At 36.9% G+C, this 23,157-nt stretch overlaps 1 long non-coding RNA gene across 1 annotated transcript; it reads left to right on the forward strand.

Annotated features, from left to right (window-relative positions):
• The first annotated feature begins 4,008 nt into the window (after nt 1-4,008).
• On the forward strand, nt 4,009-22,860 carry LOC120223891. Its single transcript, XR_005526397.1, has 3 exons — nt 4,009-4,019; nt 9,032-9,037; nt 22,789-22,860. It is a non-coding gene; the product is annotated as an uncharacterized LOC120223891 (long non-coding RNA).
• Nucleotides 22,861-23,157: the final 297 nt, after the last annotated feature.

A 23,157-nucleotide genomic window follows, 5' to 3' on the forward strand; every position in this document is an offset into this window, starting at 1 on the left:
TTCTGGAGGCAATAATACAGAAACTCATGTTGTTTTGAAGTCATTTTTAAATACTGTTACATATTTATGTGCATGGAGCCTACAGAAAGTTAAAAGGTTCTATGAGATATCCTGAGACCTTAAAAACAAACAGCACATATTGCTAAGCACACATTATCTAGAAAGCACTACAATTCACTTGTGTAAGAAGCGTTCAAACAACAGTATTATATACTTCTTGTTTTTCCCAAACAGACTGAAGACACTGCAACTCTATTTTTCCCTTTCATGTAGATGGAGGCAATGTGAAGAGGGCACATTCATATCACCAGAATTCCAGAAATCAGACCACAATCATGGTTGTGGCAGTTTCATAATCTTTCACATTGCAGGTTGGCTCATTTTTCAAATACATAAAATAGCACCAACCTCAAACAAAACAGAACCAACTCAAACAATCTCATAAGTCAGATTTCCAATTAGTTTCTGTTAAGCACAATTGTTTCCCACACCGGAAAAATAAGCAACATACATTTGAAAAGAATGGGTCCACTAATATGTGGATTTTTAAAAATAAATCCAGCACAGTACTGTAAATATATTATTCCTTATGATTTCTTTAATGAGATTCTTTTCTCTAGATTATTTTATTGTAAGAGTACAATGTATAATACGTGTAACATAATGTGTTAATTAACCATGTTATTCAGAAGGCTTCTTGTCAAAAATAAGCTTCAGTGGTTAAATTCTGGGGGAGTCAAAAGTTATACGTGGGTTTTCCACTGTGAAGGGGTTTGGCATTTCCAACCTTGTGCTGTTTGAGGGTCAACTGTATTTCCAAAGAAATTTTAAAAAGGAAGAAAGGCAAAATGACTGTCAGTAGTGAGGTAGAAAGGGTTTTATTGCTTCAGTTATGCTCAGAATTGCTTTACTGATCTGGACAATATCAATGGCAGTTGACCCATCAGGTAAAGGTAAACATGAGAGTGGAAGGCAAGTCTGCAAGTAAGGATGAGACAGGCACGGGTAAATTTCAAGCATTACTTGCCAAGAGCAGGACAAATTACACAAATAAGGAACATTCTTGTATTAAAAGAGGTTTTTTTGGGGGAGGGAGATAATACCTCAAATACATCAAAATAAATTTTAGGGATAATTAGCATACCTGTATTTATTTTAGCAGCCACCTTACCTTATTTTTTGAAACAAACCTCTTAAATTTACATAAGACCTAAATGCGTTACCATCATTTCAATTTCTTATTGTTGCTACAGGACTTCATGAAAATAGACTTCAAAGCCGATTTTTTCTGCTTCAAAATGTCATCAAGAAATCCCTCTTTTATTTTACTGTATAAAAACTGATTGTCAGCTTAATAGAGAAATAATAATATTTGGCTACCAGTAGCCTCGATAAACGTCAATACAGCCTCATGAATTCTTTTTGTAAGTTGTGATGTTTTTTTAAATGTTTGAAAGGTATATTTTTGTCTAATAGATGATTTAATTACATAATAAAAGCATATAATTGTGATTGCCATTTTATATGAATGATTAGTGATAATATTATTAATTTAAAAAACTTAATCGCCTATGAAAAAAATGGCTTTGCTTTAGATTTGTTTCTAAATTTATTTATGGAAATCTTAAATTGCTGAGAAAAGTTCCAAGATATAAATATTTGGAGCATCTTAGTGGCTCAGTTGGTTGAGCATCCAACTCTTTATTTTGGCTCAGGGCATGATCCCAGGGTTCATGTGGGATCGAGCCCCACATTGAGCTCTGTACTTAGTGTTAAACCTGCTTGAGATTCTCTTTCTGCCCCTCCTCCCCTCTCCCACTCTAACTCTCTCTGTCTCTCAAATTAAAAGAAAAAGAAAAAGAAAAAAATATTTTATAGCTCTGGTTAAGGTTAAAAGCAACTGGGAAGAGCAGTTAAATCTTTTCTCCCTTATATAAAAGTCCAAAATCCATTTGTGAATAATGGCATGAAATTATGAAGTGATATTTGACCCTAAACATTAGGATAAAATTATATTTATGAAGTTACCTGTGGTGTCTAGAGCAAAACTGTTAAACTTCAATAAAATTAAATTTTCTGCATGAATAGTCTGTAATTACTATGAAAAGTTTCCAAAACTATAATTTAATTTAAACTACATTGTTGTTCAAGAAGTTATATAGCAGGATATTTGTATTTATAGGGCCTCTCTAATTGTAGTCTTAACTTTTTATTTAATTGTTCATAGATCAGCTAGAATACTTTGCTATTTTGTAAGATTTTAAAGTTTTACTATTCAACTCTTTGGGGTATACTCTTGTCTTTATTCATATGAAAAATTTCTATTAGTCTTAATAAGAATTGCAGGGAGTTCTGTCAAGGGAGTTATATCCCCATGTCTCTACCAAAGAAATTATTCAACCCTTTGATTGTAATAATTATCCACTTCAGCTACTGCCTTATGTACACATAGACAACCATGTTCATCTCATGAATAGTTATAACATAGTTATGGTAATATCTTTATATAGAGAAGAACATGTTTTAAATACAAAGTAATGTCTCACTTTCAGCTATAGCTGGATGAAACTTAGCTTATAAGTAGATATAGTCCACCTTGGAGTAGACAGCACCCTCAGAATTAAAATTGTATAAGTAATTTGAAATATTAAAAGGAATGGTGATAAATAATGTTTTTTATCATAAGATTTTACAGTTAGCTATTGTCATCTGTCAAATGTAATGGGAGACACCTTTACAAGTCCCTTGACATTACAAATTAATGAAGTTAACTTCCTAAAAGAAATATTAGCATGCAACTCATAATTCTGGCAATGTACAAAGCTAAGGAATTTTTTATAACTTTATAGGCTCTAGTGAGATGGTTCCGTACCAAAAAATATATCCATGGTTCTTCACACATTGACACTATTGCTAAGAACACTGATACTAAGCTGTTAGGCAGCTGCTGAAAGTTAGGGGCTGTTTTTCTCTTTGTCAGTATGATAAGGAAATAAAGTAAATATTTCTAACACATTCATACTAGTGTCTGCCATAGAAGTGTTCTATACATTTTTATTTTTAGCTAAATCAAATTTCCAACCTGTTTGCTCTGCGAACATATATTTAAAAACAAAAATGTATTAAGAATGTATATAGGGGCACCTGGGTGACTCAGTCGGTTGAGCATCCGACTTCAGCTCAGGTCATTATCTCACGGTTTGTGGGTTTGAGCCCTGCATTGGGCTCTGTGCTGATAGCTCAGAGCCTGGAGCCTGCTTGGGATTCTGTGTCTCCCTCCCTCTCTGACCCTCCCCTGCTCACGCTGCCTCATCCTCTCAGAAATAAATAAAACATTAAAAAATTTTAAAAATGAATGTATATAGAACTAAGACAAGGAATTTAGAAATACATAGTAAATTGTCATTGACTGCTCTCATGCCTCTACATTGTTAGTGTTGTAAGGAGGGCAAGAAGGAGACAGTTAATGAACCAAGTCAAATTATCAAAAGTAATATTGAATGGGTGTGATATGAGTATGCTATTTTATCTATAATGATTAGGAAAAAAATCTGAATAGTTGATATTTTAATGGATAAGTTTTTAAAAAGCAAGGCTGACCCATAAAAATATCTGGTGAAAGAAGTGTCCAGATTTAGAATAGAAAACAGCAAGCATTGTGCTAGGATAATTCCTGATGTGTTTGAATGCAGGAAATAATCCAGTGGGACTGAAACAGAATAGGGAGAGGGAAGAGGAAAGTCATGGGAAAAGATACTGAGAATGAACAAAGGTGGAAGTCACTGATTAAACTCAATGTTTAGTGTTATATTCTTTGTAATAACCTGTATTTAAAAAATTAATTTGTCAAGGAAAAAATCAAATGAGTTTCTCTATGTGATACTAAATTAATTTTCAGAGAGATTATACCCTCTCCTATGTTATAAAATTACAGGGTGGGATATTAAATTACACATTTTTTTAAAATGTTTTTATTTATTTCTAGGAGAGAGAGAGAGAGACACTGTGAGCAGGGGAGGGTCAGAGAGAGAGGGAGTCACAGACTGAAACAGGCTCCAGGCTCTGAGCTGGCTGTCAGCACAGAGCCCGATGCGGGGCTCGAACCCACGAACTGCGAGATCATGACCTAAGCGAAAGTCGGACGCTTAACCGACTAAGCCACCCAGGCGCCCTTATTACACACTTTTTTAATTTTCAAATTTTTCAGGAAAATGAATTAGCCAGTGTGCAGTTTAGCTTTCTCAGTACATATTGTTGAGAAATGGGGAAACGTCTCCAGATAGAATTTATTTAACTGGACTATTTTTTGGAACTTAAAACTATAATAATCTTTTAGAAATATCAGAATTCTATAATAATCTTTGGAGTAATTACCCTATATGTTAAAAAAAATAATTCAAAGTTTCTATCAGCAGTTAGAAGTAACTACAGTTTTGAGCCACTNGGTCTCCTTGATGACTTATAAAGTTAGTGCCAAAACCTCTATACAGAATTTGTTTGGCTTTCCCTGTTCCGGGCATATTCCTGTTTCACATTTTCATGTTGCCCCATCTTTCTATGGTTCTGTCTGTTATCTATACACAGAAATCCTGAAATTTAATGATCTTTATCATTCTCCGATTAATTATGTGAGGTGAGACTTTAACTCAATTAGCATATATCATGTGGAGAGTGCTTTATGTATTTCAAACACCACTAACATTCTCCTGTTCCAACTTGATTCATAGCACAGCAGTCACCGAGCCTTAAAGACTGTTCTCCTGAGATCTGTCTTTTTCCTCTCTCTTTTTTTAGCCAAAAAATGATTTTACTCACTTACTCAAAACTACACAACCATACTATATTTACTTCTAACGACGGCTTTCCTATAAAGATTCAGAAGGTTTTCTTGGTGTGTGTGTGTGTGTGTGTGTGTGTGTGAGTGGCCCAGACCCTGGGTTTCAATACTGTGTATAAAGGCCAAACGAAAGGTCACAGCAAAAAGAAAAGGAAGCCTCTCTTTTTCATAGAATAGAAAAATAATTACAGAAGCTTGAGTCTGTTATTGAAGTAATTTACTGAAAATATGTGGTCAGAAACTAGTACTATATTTAATTTAAAAACTGAACGCAAGTTTTTGAAGCTTTATAGAGACAGTGAAATTAGTGAAAATATAGGATAAACAATCTTCTCACCAGGAGGTAGCCAAAAATTATATTAAAAATTTGCTTCAGTAATGTTTGATGAAAGGTGTAACTGAATAATTTTCAGTGATAATGAAACAGCCTTTTACTGGTGCCATATTCTGGCAAAATGAGTGAATGAATCTTTTTAGCTGCAAGGTTTACATAGATATAAATTTAAAAATAAAATCTGGGGGATGGGCAAAACGGGTAAAGGTGAGTGGAAGATACAGGCTTCTGGTTACAGAATAATTATGTCATGGGCACAAAGGGCACAGCATAAGGGATATAGTCAATGATATTGTAAAAGAATTCTATGGTGACGGTAGCCACAATTGTGGTGAGCATACTGTATAGAGATATTGAATCACTGTGTTGTACACTAGAAACTAATGTGACATTCTGTGTCAAGTATACTCAAATTAAAATTTTTAATTAAAAAATCTTAATAAAGAATAAAATCTGACACTGTTTCCTAAGGTTGCCTTAACAAACTCCTTGCATGGCTGACCAGAGAGTATCATCAGATTTTAAGTGTGCTAAGATCAGATCATCTGTTCCAGGCCAGAGACTGACAAAAGAAAAAGATGGCAATAATTGGGAAAAAAAAGTCAATACCTGAAACATTTAAACAACTTTTATGTGTACTATTATACTTGGCTGAAAGCACGACAAATCTGGGAAAATTTTTCAGCTAGATCAATAATCACTCTGTACCAATACTGCAAGCAAGTCATTGGCTAGCAAGACTGAACTTCATGTAAAAAATGTTTTCAAAAATTTTTCCTCCAAAGGAGATATCAAACAGATATGTGACCAAGGAAATTTGTGTCCCCAGAAGAGTCACTATCAACATGTCCTTGTTGCTTGCTGTTGCTTTCTTTGTTTAGCACGGGCTGGGATATGATCTTGGGGATGTCACTTACACAGCTGGAAAAGAGATTTTGGTTTATAATTATGTTTAAGAGTGAATATGGAAAGAGCCCAAATGTCCCATTGACTGCTGAATGGATGAAGAAGATGTGGTGCATATATACACCCTCCCCCACATACCTACAATGGAATATTACTCAGCCATCAAAAATAATGAAATCTTGCCATTTGCAGTGACATGGAAGGGGCTAGCATATATTATACAAAGCAAAATAAGTCAGAGAAAGACAAACACTGTATAATTTCACTCATATGTGGAATTTAGGAAATAAATCAAATGAACATGGGGAGGGGAGGAAGAAAGAGGCAAATCAGAAAGCAGACTCAACTATAGAGAAAAAATTGAGGGCTACTGGAGGGGAGGAGTCCAGGGGAATGGGCTAAATGGGTGATGGGCATTAAGGAGGGTCGCTGTTGTGATGGACATTGGGTGTTACATATAATGATGAATCACTTAATTCTATTCCAGAAACTCATATTACACTATATATTAACTAACTAGAATTTAAATAAAAATTTGAAACTAAAAAGAAACTAAAAATAAATAGATAGATAAGTAGAAAAAATTTCTTTTAAAAAAAGAGTGAATGTAAAGACTTTAGAGGATCTTTCCATACTGAGAGGACATCAAAATTTATTATTCCTACCAAAAGTTTTTGGCAAATACTGGAATTTGAAGAAGTTGCAAAAAAAATTAACTGAAGTTTGACCATTTCATAGTGAATTGGATTTAAATATGTAAAATAACCAGGAAATAGAGGAATATCAGTGATGATGATGATTATAATCATAGTATTGAGAACAAGGATAAAAATGTTGCCACAGAATATTGAACAAGGAATATTTGTTAGTGCTCCTTTAAAGGAAAGCTACTTAAGCTCGCCTGGATGGCTCAACAGGTTGAGCGTCTGACGTCGGCTCAGGTCATGATCTCACAGTTTGTGAGTTTGAGCCCTGCATCAGGCTCTGTGCTGACAGCTCAGAACCTGGAACCTTCTTCGGATTCTGTGTCTCCCTCTCTCTCTCTGCCCCTTTCCAATTCACACTCTATCTCCCTGTCCTTCAAATGTTAAAAACAAATTTTGAGGGGAGCTACTTAGGGACATCTGCATGGCTCAGTTGATTAAATGTCCAACTCTTGGTTTCAGCTCAGGTCATGATCTCATGGTTCTTAAGGTTTAGCCTTGCATTGAGCTCTGTGCTATCAGTGCGGAGCCTGCTTACTCTCTCTCCCTATTTCTCTTGTCCTTCCCCATTTGTGCTCTCTTTCTCTCTCTCTCTCTCTGTCAAAATAAATAAACTTCAAAAGTAATTCCACAGCTCAGAATGGCATTTAAAAAATAAGATAAAATAAAAGGATGCTTCTTAGATACAAGTGATGTTAAAAGAGTCAGAGGATATTGGAAGAAGTCTATTAAATTAGTCTATTAACTGAGAAACCTGCGTAAGGGCTATCATCTGGTGTTATCTTCAATTTAGTGAGTAGTAAATTGATGTCGTTGCTTCAAAATCTTCAATCAAAATGATACAATAAACATTTCATTTTACTGCATTATATAAGTGCAGCATTTTGTTTCATCTGATTTTTTCACATTTGTTGCTTTACATCTTAAGGATATTTGTCAACTTTCATTTTCTCTAGGAATTTATTACAATATAAAAAAGCAGTAAATAAAATCTACCATTATGTTTTCTCTTCCTATATCATATTCATATCCTTACTTCTGAAAGTTTATGTGATTTTGAAGTGTTATGTAAGAACCATCTAAGGATATACTACAAATGACATTTGATAACAAGGATTTTAGATGAAAGAACATGGATCTATTTTAACTGTCTGGACCCTGAGGGGAAATAGCATTAGAAGACTAAAATAGATATTGAATTCATAGCTTTGACAAATTTGCTGGGTGAATCTGCAGTGATAAGATAGGCCAGCAATCAGTATTTGCTGCAGAACAATGCATCTGTAGGTCCTAATATTCACTCCATGGGCTTATCAGGTTGGCAGATTACTCTTGATATACATGGATCCCTCTAGATAGGTTGCCTTTTTAATCCTGTAGTTATCTCCACTCACAGACAGATGTAAATTCTCAAATATTAATAAATCTGTAAAGGTCTATGCTACCTTTCAGTTTAAATTAATTTCCATATACTTTCCTCCCAAATATTCTATTCAGTGACCAAATGTTAAAATACTAGCACAGTCAAAATTAGATGGCATTAAGCATCATTTAGAGTGGATGAGGATATATATCGCTGCAAAATTATCTCAGATTTAATGCATCGTCTAGTTCCTTATGACTTATAAACTCAAGCATAATTCAGTTCTATTACTCTGTTGTAGAAAACTATAGAGTGTTTCCCTAAATTTTGATCTTCTGATACTTTATTTAGTATGTTTTAGAAAATCTTCTCCAGGGATTTAGCTTCTTGTAACTATGGGATTTCCCTTACAGTTTCCAAATAAAAAGAGCATTGCATGCTCTCTAAGATCCAAATACAGTCAGGTTTGCATGGGGAAAAGCTGTGGGGCTGGGTACCATGCATAATATTAACCAACTTGTGCATTTTTAATAGACATCTTAAATCTAAAACCATATTTCTCAAGCTTGTTTGCAGCCAGGATTCCAGATGTATGGAAGAAGTCCTACACAAGATTGGAAAGCAAAAACTTAGAAATGCTTTCAATAAATTGATTTATCTTGCCAACAGGGCTGGAGTAGTTTAATTTTATCTGGGACAATCAGGCAGCCATTACAGTGTCTGCTTCCTATTTACTTATTCCCTATTCCATATTTATCTCATGCTAAGAAGTTCCAGATGTGTTTAATACTCACTCATTTAATCCTCATAACTTTAAAGGATAGTCATGGTTACTATTCTCATTTTACAGATGGAGAGAACTGAAGCACAACTGCTTTCCTAATGAGGCTAAGGTCATAGGGTTAATGAATGGTGGAGGCAAGATCTGAATTTAGCTAGATTTGCTCCAGAGTCCATGCCCTCAACCATTATGCTGTGGTTACTTTTTCATTTATCTTTCCTAGCATCCCTAGAATTTCAGACACTGAGTTAAGTGTCAGTGCAGTAATGAGATTTCTAAAATAATTTTTAGAAGAACTTTTAGGAGTTGTATACTGTGGCTGTATACCGTGGCTGCATTTGTTTCCAGCTATGCAATATTGAAACTGTGGCTATTTGAGAGATGCTAAGACCTATTTAAGATGGCCCTTTCATCATTAATTAGCAAGTATATTATTGCCTGAAAATGAGGAATTGATTACAAAGGTGCTTGCGGAAAAGACACTCTCAGTGAAATCTAGGATTAACGATTTCACAAGGTTGAGATGAAGTCTGTGAGGAAGCAATTAACACAAAAAGATAAGACACTAGTAACCCATGGCATGTAGTGGCAAAATTGTTAGTGGAAGTATTGCCTACGATCACCTGTAATTAATCTCCTATTGAGAGCAAGGCTTTGACAGACTTAGTGGTATTTTGATCCATGATCATGACAGGTTTAACAGAGCAGTAAAGTTGAGAATGGGAGTTTCTGACCATGCTCCAAAGATAGTGATTTAAAATTTCATCTCAAAGTTTGCTGAGAACACAGGGATCTTTTTTCCCCAAAAAAGTAATCACTTCTTTTTAGCTGCAAAGTTTACATATATGTAAATTTAAAAAGAAAATCTGACCCTTCAGTTTGGTAAATTAAGGCATTCTATTAGTTTCCTAAGCTGCCTTAATAAATGCAGCCTAAGAAGGAGGTAAGCTTAAGGCTTTCCTAAGAAGTAGACAACTTAAAACAACTTAAATTTATTTTCTTTACGGACATCAGAATCTTGCTCCCTGATGGTTATACAGCAGAATCCTTCCTTGCCTTTCTAGTTTCTATCATTTGACAACAATGCTTGGCATTCATTGCCTCGTACACATCGCTCTGGTCACATGACTGTCTTCTCCCTGCATATCTTTGTAATGTCTTCCATCTACATGTCTCAGGGTGTCCTCATTTCCACCTTTTATGAGGACACCAGTCACACTGCATCATGGCCCATCCTAATAACCTCACTTTAACCTCACTTTCTGTAAAGAACCTATTTCCAAATAAGCTTGCATTCTGAGATAATGGCAATTAGGCTCCAACTTCCAGTTTTTGAAAGATGCAAGTCAATTCATAATAAGTATATAAGCTAAATATAAAGTCTCAAACATTTTGTTAAAATTAAGACATTTAGTAAGAGAAAGTGGGACAGTGAAATTGGGAAGCAGATAATCTGATAGCATTCCAGTGACATTCATAGGATTCCCAAACCCCTGCGCCAAAATATAAGACTTCTCCTGACTTCTGCAAACATATATGATGAATCTATGTGAGGAAATAATCTTGATGAGATGCAAATTCTCCTCACACTCCTCTCTTGTTTTCTTTAATTTCTACCAAACTTATAATAAACACATCCAAGATGTTCCAAGAGAGTAATTTCAAAGCCAAAATTTTGTACAGAATAGTTTATACATCAACATAATTACAAGAGTTGTCTCATGTATTAGGGACTCTAATCCAGAAGTCATGTATGGAGATTTTGGGGTTTCTAGATGAAGAAAGGAATAATATAATTGTGCATTAGGCCAAATTTACTAATGTGGAACATCTACCAAAAATTTTTGAATCAATGTGCCAGCTTGAGAAATTAGAAGTGGTTTTAATTGCTGGATCGTTCTGTTGTTATTTGGAAGTCATTGATGCATTCCATATGAAGCTGAAACTCCAGAAACTCCATGACAAAACATAAAGTAAGATAAAAGCATAAAGCAGATATTCAAACACTGAGTGAATTGGAATTTTGGAACTGTTAGATCATACAACATTCATTCCCTAACTATGTTGCTGAGAGAATCCAGAGACAACTAATTTTTTTACTCTTTATTTTTGAGAGAGAGACAGAGTGTAAGTGGAGGGGGAAGAGAGAGAGGGAGGGAGACACAGAATTCCTAACAGGATCCAGGCTCTGAACTGTCAGCACAGAGCCCGATGCCAGGCTTGAACTCACAAACTGCAAGATCATGACCTGAGCCAAGTAGAATGCTTAACCAACTAACCCACCCAGGTGCCCCGACCACTATTTTTTAAAACATTGATAAATCTATTGAATAGTAGAATATAAATTTTCAAATTCCCTGGAACTGTTCTATTTTATATGTAGGAGATGCTACCACTGGAGTAGATTTTGTATTTGGATTTAATTGAAGGATTCCTGGAGTGGCAGAAACAAAGTATTAACATAAAATTGTCAAAACAATGCTCTTTTACTTATTCTTGGATACTTTAGTAGTCAGTACAGCTGTATTGGTAATCAGAATGTAAACTTCAGCAATCATGGTTCTGGCCGATTGATGATATTATGTTCAGGACTTATTGAGTCTCACTAAGGTCACCTTTGATTTATTTAACTGGAATGGGGGTAGGAGGCAGGCAGAAAAGCTCTCTAATTCTGGAGACTGATTTGAAGCTCCTTAAATGACTCTGGCTGTAATTCCCAGTCCTGAGTTAGTTCACAGGTACAGAAGTCCTTGAAAGAAGCTGAGGCTGGCTTCTATTTTGAAAGAACTATGAAATAACTCCATAAGTATACCTTCTTTCTAGTCTCCCCCAAGTGGCACTTGCAGCCATTTATCAGAGAAAATATTCACTGGGAAAAATGCATTTTCAAGGATTTTTCGAGGTGTTCTCTGAGCTAACTCTGATCTCTGGAAACAGAACTCTGTTGTCTACCAGTCAGAAGGGTCTTACATGGCTCAGATGATAAGTGATTCATGGAAAGTTCAGCAGGCCTGGGAAATGATTCTATGGAAATTTCCTTAGTTCCAAGGTTTATAATGTTTTAGTTTTGATCAATAATTTTAGATTCACAGTAATTTGCAAAGGTAGTACTAGGGAGGCTCAGTGTACCCTTTACCTAGTCTCCCAATGGTTATCATCCATAATTATAGTACAATATCAAAACCAGGAAACATTGGTACACTATGTGTGTATAGTTCTGTAATATCATGTGGAATCAAGATACACACCTATTCTCTCAAAACAAAAACAAACAAAAACGAACACCCTACCTCATGCTATCTCTGTATAGTCACATCCACCTTCCTAGTCCAACCCACATTAAGGAGACAGTGAATTACTAACCCTTGGAAATCACTACTCTGTTATTCATCTCTATCATCTGTAACTTTGTCATTTTGAGAATATTATATAAATTGAATTGAAACTCATAAAGAGGCCCAGGATATTTTGTTAAGTGAAATAGCCAGTTATAAAACAACCTATAAGAGAGAGGAGTCTAATTAAAGTTCTCAAAGTGTAGTTGCTTCCCCAACCCTTTAATGAAATTGAAAGAAGACACAGGGAGAGAAGCCTGTCCCACCACTCCCTTCTCTCTTTCTTATATGCTTAAAATTTGCTGTGTTGAAACAAGTACATATGATAACTCTTTTTTTTTTTTTTTCAATTTCTGAATCGTTTTAATGTGCACAGGTCCATTTACATAGTTCCTTCTGATCATTATGTTTAATTATATTTCCCCCTTTACTCTGACATTGCATTTACTTCTTCTGTCTTCTTTTTCTATCCCTGCTTTCTTTTTATTTATTTTATTTTATTTTATTTTTTTACAAATAGTTTATTTATAACTCTTTAAACAATTTAGATGTATCCAGGTTGAAGTTTGATCATCCAGATCCTATAGCATCCCCCACTATTATGCCTCCTCACTGTCTCCTGAATGTGAATTACTTCTTTTTGTTTCTTTTGCTCTCTAGTCATAAATGTCGTATGTGTCCTCCACCTATGTCAGCCCTTCCACACACATCTCATTTCTTCTTAGGATTTTCTTTGTTTTCTCAGCTTACTCAGGCCCGTTCCCATGCAGGGCACTATCTGTCCCACTGAAGTATCACCCTGAGCCTGTTGTGTGTGAACATGGTGCACCTGTGCTTGACTCTGCTTGAAGTTAAGATCATGGAGAATAAGGCTAATTTTTTTTCTTTTCTTCCATTATCTGCTGGAGCTCAAGGCCTGACATAGTATAGCTTACATGAGTACAAAACCTCAGGAATCAGACAGGTGGCCTAGAATCCTGCCTGACTCTATACTTTTCCAACTTTGTGTTTTGACCAAGTAATGTCTCTGCATTTCAATCCCTTCATCTTTAATGATAATCATCCCATAGCATACATGTGAGGAATAAACCAAATTATGAAAAATGCCTAGAATAGTACTAAGCAGATAGAAGAGTTACAACCAAGGGTAGATCCTGTTGCTCTTAAAACTATGAGTAATAATAAAGGCTTATTTGATAGTGTAAGACAAGAAACTGTATCTTACAGGATTTTCTCTCTATGGTGAGAGTATCCTTAAAGAGACTGAAAGAGATTATTGTTGTACCTAAATATCTCTTGGGATGAGGAGGGATTAAGAGAAGGCTGGAAAGGACAGTGAGACTTGTCCAAAAGAGTCATATCCTTTAAGCAATCATCTAAGTCAAGCCACTGATTCATCCAAAGGACAGTACTCCCAGGTGCCTCAGCTTTTATGTCATTAGATCCATGGGGACAGAAGAGTGAATGACCCTCTGATGTGAAATAATTTTCCACAGGCAGGAAAGATAGAGGTAGGGTCCATCCTCCAATCTGTGTGTTTGGGACAAGTTAGACAATATCCTCACCTCCATCAAGTTATTGCTGCTTAAAGTGCGGGCTGGGAGACAGCAGCATCCTCACCACCAGGATACATGTTAGAGATGCAGAATCTCAGGTCCTGTCTCAAGACTGCAAAATTAGAATCAACAAATGGATTTGCACATTTCAGTGTGAGAAGCATTGACTAGTATTGCTTCCGGTTTGTGTGTGCAATTAACGTTTGAGAAGTGCTGGCTTGGGAGTCTTTCTGGGTTCATAAAGTCCAGTCAGAGGCAACTGCAGGGATCCCAGAACAGGTGGTGTGGAGCAGGTGGTGAAATGAGGAGATGCACTAAGAGTCTGTCATATCATGAAAGAGAGATGTCAGGATTTGCTGATTGGCTCATGGGGAATGAGAGGCAACAGAAGAATTTCCTGGGTCTGTTCTGTATAGATTAGCCTTCTCAGAAGATTTCCCATCTCTCCTTTAGGGGCCACTGGCACATAAAAATGCCTTTTGAAACACGGTGGATGAAACATACAAGTTCATCTCTGTTCCTCCTGAACTCCCTTAAAATGTCCTTAAAGAAAGAAGTCCGTGGGATAAGGAATGCACTAGAGGGGTTCACAAAAAACTGGTGGACCCCCCTTAGAGGTCCAGAAATTGGAAGCTCCACACACTCTGTAGAGTGGGGTTGAGGGCGAGCCTAACAAGGTTGGGTTGTTTAATGCCGGAGTAAAAAACTGTTAGATCTATACAGACAGAGCTCCACTCAATTTTACTGGAGACCACAGGTGACCATTTGGAAAAGTGGAAACAACTGGCCTGCTCCAGTGTGAGGTGGGAGGAATGGAAGTCTGTTCCCTGAGAGGTGGACTGCCAGTCCCTTTCCCAGCCTTCCTCTGGGGCAGCTACAGCCAAACCTATAACCAGTAAACATAATGAAGGATTTTTCTCTGGGGACAGTGAACAACACAGAGAAAAGACTCTCAATGTTGACACTTCAGCCTCCTCTCAATGCGCATTCTTCCTCTCCACAGTGAATTGCATCCCTGCATTCAAGTTTCTGACCAACTTTTTAGTGTCTTTTTCTTAACTACGAATGCACAAGGACCACCAGACAGGAAACCCTCAACACAAAAAACAAGTTACATGTCCACTGGTCAACCTCCACAATTGTGTTAGCCAAATCCTTAATGTAAATCTCTTTTTTTCTCTCCCTTCCTCTCTCAAGTATATGTATATATATATTATATAATACACATATTATATAAATATAATAGGTAATATAATTGTATGTAATGGATAATTTTATATGTATATAAGTACATAATTTTATATGGTGTGTGTGTGTTCAGTGAGTAGGTATATTCTATTGCTTCTGTTTCTTGGGAGAACTCTGATTGCTACAGGGCCCATCTAATCACATGAACCCTAAAAAATCTAGATCATTTTCTGGCTGCTGACAAGGGAGATGAACAGAAGTGAATGTCAGAGAAATTTAAAATGTGAGAAGGATTGGACCTACCAATGATGACTTTGAAGCAACATGGGGTGAGGAAGGGCTATGAGCCACATTATCTTGGAATCTTCTAAAGATGAGAACAATTATTGCTGAGACCCAGAACCTCAGTACTACTTCACATATAACTAAATTCTGCCAATGCAATAAATGAATGTGGAAATAGAGTCTCCTGCATAGTTTCAGATAAATATCCAAGCCGATAGCTACCTATTGAGGATACAGTTAGAACTCTATAAGACCCCCATTTATCAACCTTGGGGTGCTGAGAGGCAGGATAAAATACATTTTTTGAGGAGTCACCACTGTATAATTTCAATTCTCCCCAAAGCAATTTATTAAGGTAGTAATATGAAGAATATAAATAAAAGTGAAACAATTCTTTAATATACCCTAAAGTCTACATGAAAATATTTGATTCTCATCCCTACAAATATTCATTCTGGTGATTCAGAGGTCTTAGAATTCAACAGAGTGTTGGTTCCACTGAAAAAAATCCACAATGGTTCTCTTTGACAGAATATAGAACAGTCCAATATAATAATTTTAACAACTGATTCAAAGATAAACAACGAAAAAATAAAGTGATTGACGTTTTGGCAGGCGACCTTGATCCTAATTATCAATAGAAAATAGCATTGTAACCACATAGTAGATTAACTGAAGCTGATGCCAGCTGGAGGTAATCATTAAGAGAACGTGACCCAACCCCTGGTTGATCTGTGATCTGGTCTGGACATTAAGGCTCCTCACTCCTTCCCCTGTCTTTGGAATATGCATTTCCCTAAGCTACAAACTGCCTTGCCCAAGATAACAGCCTTAAGATATTAATATAGTATTAAGACCATCTGGATGGTACATGTCACTGAGCCTGAAGCTTGTATATAACTTTTTAAGCTTCTGATGAGCAGGTATTCATTACAGCACTCATTACAAAGGCCAAGATATGGAAACAACCTAAGTGTCCATTGATAGATGAATGGATAAAGAATATGTGACACACAAACACACACACACATACAGACACACACACACACAAATATTATTCAGCCATAAAAAAGAAAGAAATTTTTCTATTATCATGATAAACCTTTTATGTGACTTCCTTTGCTTTGTAAAACTGCTATCTATCAATCTGGAACAGTTTCAGTCTTTCTTTTGTCTCTCCTTGCCCTCTGTGTACACGGGCCCATTTGCAAACCAACAGAAGCCTGGATTTCAAAGGATCATCTGGGATTTCACATCAAACTGCATATCTATTAATAAAATGCAGTTGAAATTATACCTAATCTCTATATGTTAGACTACTGAGTCCTCATAAGAATGCGTGTTTGAATCAGTCCTACAAGTACTGCCTCTGGACCATAGGAGTTGCTGGATGAAGTTAAATGGAGAAGTAAGTAAAGAGAAACTTATATTTATTAATTTTTTGCTTTGGGATTTATGTCAGAAAAGAAATATGTAGGTGTTATCCAAGTGTATTCCCTCATTTGTTATTTCATATTTGCATTTATTGATCAATTAACCATCCCTGTTTCCTTTTTTCTATGATTTTATTCATTGTATGCACATTGTTATTAAATATATAATTTAGTCCTTATTTACAGTAATACAGAATTGTAACTGAACTTGGGAAGAAATGGGTATTAAACAGAGGTTTATATGGTGACTTTTGAACATTACCTCTTAATTACATTAACATTACCTTGTTAGATAAGGACAGACTTTTGTTGCAATTTTTTTTTTCAATTAAAACAGTACTAAACCCATGGGTGAGTTTGTTTCATCCATCCTGGGCTACTTTTTTTCTTTCATAATTTATTGTCAAGTTGTTTTCCATATAACACTCAGTGTTCCTCCCAACAAGTGTTCTCCTCCATGCCGATGACCCCCTTTCTCCTCTCCCCCACCCCCTTCAGCCCTCAGTTTGTTCTCAGTATTCAAGAGTTTCTAATGGTTTGCCTCCCTCCCTCTCCCCAACTATTTTCTCCCCTTCTCGTCCCACATGGTCCTCTGTTAAGTTTCTCCTATTCCACTTAAAGTGAAAACATATGGTATCTGTCTTTCTCTGCCTGACTTATTTTGCTCAGCATAACACCCTCGAGTTCCATCCACATTGCTCCAAAATGCCAGATTTCATTCTTTCTCATTAACATGTAGTATTCTATTCTACAGATAAACCACATCTTCTTGATCCATTCATCAGCTGATGGACATTTAGGCTCTTTCCATTATTCGGCTATTGTTGAAAGTGCTGCTATGAACGTCAGGGTACATGTGCTCCTATGCATCAGCTCTCCTGTATCCCTTGGGTAAATTCCTAGCAGTGCTATTGCTGGGTCCTAGGGGAGTTCTATTGTTAATTCTTTGAGGAATCTCCACACTGTTTTCCAGAGTGGTTGTACCAGTTTACATTTCCACCAACAGTGTAAGAGGGTGCCCATTTCTCCACATCCTTGCCAGCATCTACATTCTCCTGATTTGTCCATTTTAGCCACTCTGACCGGCGTGACTTAGTATCTCAGTATAGTTTTGATTTGTATTTCCCTGATGATGAGGGATGCTGAGCATCATTTCATGTGTCTGTTGTCCATCTGGATGTCCTCTTTGGAGAAGTGTCTGTTCATGTCTTCTGCCCATTTCTTCACTGGATTATTTGTTTTTCAGGTGTGGAGTTTAGTGAGTTTCTTATAGACTTTGGATATTAGCCCTTTATCTGATATGTCATTTGCAACTATCTTTGCCAATTCTGTTGGTTGCCTATTAGTTTTATTGATTGTTTCCTTTGTCATGCAAAGGCTTTTATCTTCATGAGGTACCAATAGTTAACTTTGCTTCCTTGATTTCCTTGCCTTTGGGGATGTGTCAAGTAAGAAATTACTGCAGTTGAGGTCAAGGAGGTTGTTTCCTGCTTTCTCTTCTAGGGTTTTGATGATTTCCTATCTTACGTTCAGGTCCTTCATCTATTTTGAGTTTATTTTTTTGTATGGTGTGAGAAAATGATTTAGTTTCATCCTTTTGCATGTTGCTGTCCAGTTCTCCCAACACCGTCTGTTAAAGAGGCTGTCTTTTTTTTCCATTAGATACTCTTTCCTGCTTTGTCAAAGATTAATTGGCCATACATTTGTGGGTCCAATTCTGAGTTCTCTATTCTATTCCATTGGTCTATATGTCTGTTTTTGTGCCAATACCATACTATGTTGATGATGACAGCTTAGTAGCAGAGGCTAAAAACTGGGATTGTGATGCCTCCTGCTTTGGTTTCTTCTTCAATATTACTTTGGCTATTCAGGGTCTTTTGTGGTTCCCTACAAATTTTAGGATAGTTTGTTCTAGCTTTGAGAAGAATGCTGGTGCAATTTCGATTGGGATTGCATTGAGTGTGTAGACTGCTTTGGGTAGTAATGACATTTTAACAATATTTATTCTTCCAACCCATGAGCATGGAATGTTTTTCCATTTCTTTGTGTCTTCTTCAAATTCCTTCATAAGTTATCTATAGTTTTCATCATGCAGATCTCCTATATCTTTGGTTAGGTTTATTCCTAGGTATTTTATGTTTTTGTGCAATTGTGAATGGGATCAGTTTCTTGATTTCTCTTTCTGTTGCTTCATTATTGGTGTATAAAAATTCAACCGATTTCTGTATGTTGATTTTGTACCCTGCAACATTGATGAATTCATGGATCAGTTCTAGTAGGCTTCTGACGGAGTCTGTCGGGTTTTTTATGTAGAGCATCATGTCGTCTGAGAAAAGTGAAAGTTTGACTTCTTCTTTGCCAATTCTGATGCCTTTGATTTCCTTTTGGTGTCTGATGACTGATGCTAGGACTTCCAGTACTGTGTTAAACAACAGTGGTGACAGTGGACATCCCTGTCGTGTTCCTGGCTTCAAAGGGAAAGCCCTCAGTTTTTCCCCATTCAGGATGATGTTAGCTGAGGGCTTCTCAACAAAATCAAGGCTTTTGTGATGTTTAGGTAAGTTCCTTCTATCCCGACTTTCTCAAGGGTCTTTATTAAGAAGGGCTCCTATATTTTGTCAAGTGCTTTATCTGCATCTATTGGCAGGATCATATGGTTTTTATCTTTTCTTCTGTTAATGTGATATATCACGTTGATTGATTTGCAAATATTGAACCAGCCATGTAACCCAGGAATGAATCCCACTTGATCGTGGTGGATAATTCTTTTTATACTGTGTTGAATTCAGTTTGCAAGTATTTTGTTGAGCATTTTTGCATCCGTACTCATAAAGGATATTAGCCTGTAGTTATCTTTTTTTTTTTTTTTTGCTGGATCTCTGTCTGGCTTGGGAATCAAAGTGATGCTGGCTTCGTAAAATGAGTCTGGAAGTTTTCTTCAATTTCTATTTTTTGGAATAGCTAGAGAAGAATAGGTATTAACTTTGTTTTAAATGTCTGGTAGAATTCCCCCAGGGAAGCCATCTGGCCCAGGGCTCTTATTGACTCCAGGGCCTGGAGTGCAATGTACTTTCCTCTTAGAACTGCATTTGCCACATCCCAGAGAGTTTGGATTGTTGTATTGTCATTCTCATTTGTTTCCATTTATTTTTTAATATCTTCTCTAACTGCCTGATTGGCCCATTTATTCTTTAGTAGGGTGTTCTTTAACTTCCATGTTTTTGGAGGTTTTCCAGACTTTTTTATGTGCTTGATTTCAAGTTTGATAGCATTGTGATCTGAATGTGTGCATGGTATGATCTCAATTCTTTTATATTTATTGAGGGCTGCATTATGATCCAGTATGTGATCTATCTTGGAGAATGTGCCATGCGCACTTGAGAAAAAAGTGAATTGCATAGCCTCAGAATGTAGAGTTCTAAATATATCTGTCATGTCCATCTGGTCCAATGTGTCATTCAAGTCTATTGTTTCTTTAGTGATTTTTTGTCTTGTTGATCTATCCATTGCTATAAGTGGAGTAGTAAAGTCCCCTGCTATTGGCACATTCTTATCCATAAGATTGTTTCTGTTTGTGATTAATTGTTTTACGTATTTGGGTGCTTCAGAATTCAGTGTGTAGATACTTGTAATTGTTAGCTCTTCCTGATGGATAGACCCTGTAATTATTTTATAATGCCCTTTTTCATCCCTTGTTACTGCCTTTACTTTAAAGTCCAGTTTGTCTGATATAAGTATAGCTACTCCAGCTTTCTTTTGACTTCCAGTAGCATGATAGATATTTCTCCATCCCCTTACATTCTTTTTTTTTTTTTTAATGTTTTTTTATTTTTATTTATTTCTGAGAGAGAGAGACAGTGTGAGCAGGGGAGGGTCAGAGAAAGAGGGAGACACAGACTCTGAAACAGGCTCCAGGCTCTGAACTAGCTGTCAGCACAGAGCCCGACGCGGGGCTCGAACCCACAACCGTGAGATCATGACCCAAGCCGAAGTCGGACGCTTAACCAACTTAGCCACTCAGGTGCCCCAGCCATCCCCTTACATTCTATCTGAAGGTGTCCTCAAGTCTAAAATGAGTCTCTTGTAGACAAGATTTTGGTGGATTTTGGTTTGTTTGTTTGTTTGTTTGTTTGTTTTTACCCATTCTGCTACCTTATGTCTTTTCATTGGAGCATTTAGTCCATTTATATTCAGTGTTATTGAAAAATATGGGTTTAGAATCATTGTGCTCTCTGTAGGAATCATGCTTGTAGTGGTGTCTCTGCTACCTTGTGTTCCTTGCAACATTTCCCTCATAGAGTCCCTCGTAGGACTTCTTATAGGGCTGGTTTAGTGATGATGAATTCTTTGAATTTTTGTTTACTTGGGAAGACCTTTATCTCTCCTTCTATTCTGAATGACAGGCTTGCTGGATAGAGGATTCTTGGCTGCGTATTTTTTCTGTTCATCACATTGTAGATTTCTTGCCATTCCTTTTGGCCTGCCAAGTTTCAGTAGATAGGTCTGTAACTACTCTGATAGGTCTCCCTTTGTATGTTAGGGCCCTTTTGTCCATAGCTGCTTTCAGAATTTTCTCTTTGTCCTTATATTTTGCCAGTTTCACTATGATATGTCATGCAGAAGATCGATTCCAGTTACATCTGGGGAGAGTTCTCTGTGCCTCTTGGATTTCAAAGTCTGTGTCCTTCCCCAAACTGGGGAAGTTCTCAGCTATAATTTGTTCAATTACCCCTTCAGTGCCTTTCTCTCTCTCTCTCTCTTCTGGAATTTCTATGATACAGGTATTGTTCCATTTGATTGTATCACTCAGTTCTTGAATTTTCCTTTCGTTTTCCTCGATCAATTTATCTCTCTTTTTCTCGGCTTCCTCATTTTCTATAATTGTGTCTTCTAATTCCCTATCCTCCTCTCTGCCTCTTCAATCTGTGCATTGGCTGCCCTCATTTTATTATGCACCTCATTTATAGCATTTTTCAATTCATCACAAGTATTTTTAAGCTCCATTGTCTTTGTAGCAATAGCTTCTCTGATGTCTTCCATGCCTTTTTCAAGCCCAGAGATTAATTTTGTGACTATTGTTTTAAATTCTTCAGTGATATTGCTTATATCTCTTTTGAGTAGTTCTTTTTTTTTTTTTTTTAATGTTTTATTTACTTGAGAGAGAGAGAGAGCATGAGCAGGGGAGAGTCAGAGATGTAGGAAGACACGGACTCTGAAACAGGCTCCAGGCTCTGAGCTGGCAGTCAGCACAGAGCCCAACATGGGACTCGAACCCACGAACCATGAGATCATGACCTGAGCTGAAGTCAGATGCTTAACCGACTGAGCCTCTCAGGCGCCCCTGTTTTGAGCAGTTCTTTAGCTGTCACTTCTTCCTCGAATTTCCTTAGAGGACAGTTCTTCCGTTTTGTCATTTTGGCTAGCTTTCTGTCTTTTGTCAATTTTAAAAGCTTGTTATGAGCTCTGCACCTGCAAGTGCTGCTATGTTAAAGAAGGCTCATTGACTGTCCAGGGTCTGTCCACTCAGGAAGTGTTCTTTTAATGGTGTCTCTTAGTCTCTTTTGTTGAAACTTTGGTTATTTTATTTCCCTGCTCATAGTGGTATTTGTGAGTCTCCACCATGTGTGCTTTGGTTTGTTTCTTGAGGTAGCCCTGAAAAGGAAAACAGACAGACAAACACACTGGGAACAAAGGCACACAAATGCACAGACAAATCCAACAAACAAGCAAACTGAAAGGGAAAAAGAAAAATAAATGAAAAAACCAAAAGACAAAGGACAGTTTAAAAGCATAAAATCAGAATTCCCAGCTACAGATAAAGAGCAGGGTGTATGCAGTGCTGATGGAATAGCATATACAAAGAAAAAAATGACAGGGATGGGGAGAAAGTGAAATTGGACAATCACCAGTTAGAGAGACTAAGAGGCTTAATTCAGAGAGAGAAAGAGGAGAATATGGTAGGAGGTGAGGAGAAAGAAACAAAATGTTACCCCCCCCCAAAAAAAAACCCATATGGTCTGATTATTCCCCAGAGAGAGAGAAAGGAAGGTAATGACAGAGATGTAGAATATGCATCTAGAGAATGGATTAAATGTGACGGTTTAAGCAAACCAATATCCAGAGTGTCCAGTCCAGCAGGGATAATAGGATGAGGGAAAATATACCTGAATAGAAGAATTGATCTAGAGTTAATCACAGCAATGCATCAATGTTGGTCTTGCCCCCAGCTCCAGTTTAAAAAAAAAAAATCAGCTCTCCAGCACAAATGGACGTGGTTTGGTATAGGCAGGTCTCACCTCCACTGTGGGTCCGCAGGCTGCTCCCTGAGGACCCTCCTTGGTGGTTGTGGGGAGAAAAATGCCCCAGTCTCTTCTGGAACCACGTGTTGGAAATCACTCTTTTGGGTCTGATTTCCCTGTGCTGTGGGCGTAGCCA

This window comes from Hyaena hyaena, unplaced genomic scaffold (assembly GCF_003009895.1).
Source record: "Hyaena hyaena isolate Hyena2069 unplaced genomic scaffold, ASM300989v1 scaffold_1059, whole genome shotgun sequence".
Lineage (NCBI taxonomy): Eukaryota > Metazoa > Chordata > Mammalia > Carnivora > Hyaenidae > Hyaena > Hyaena hyaena.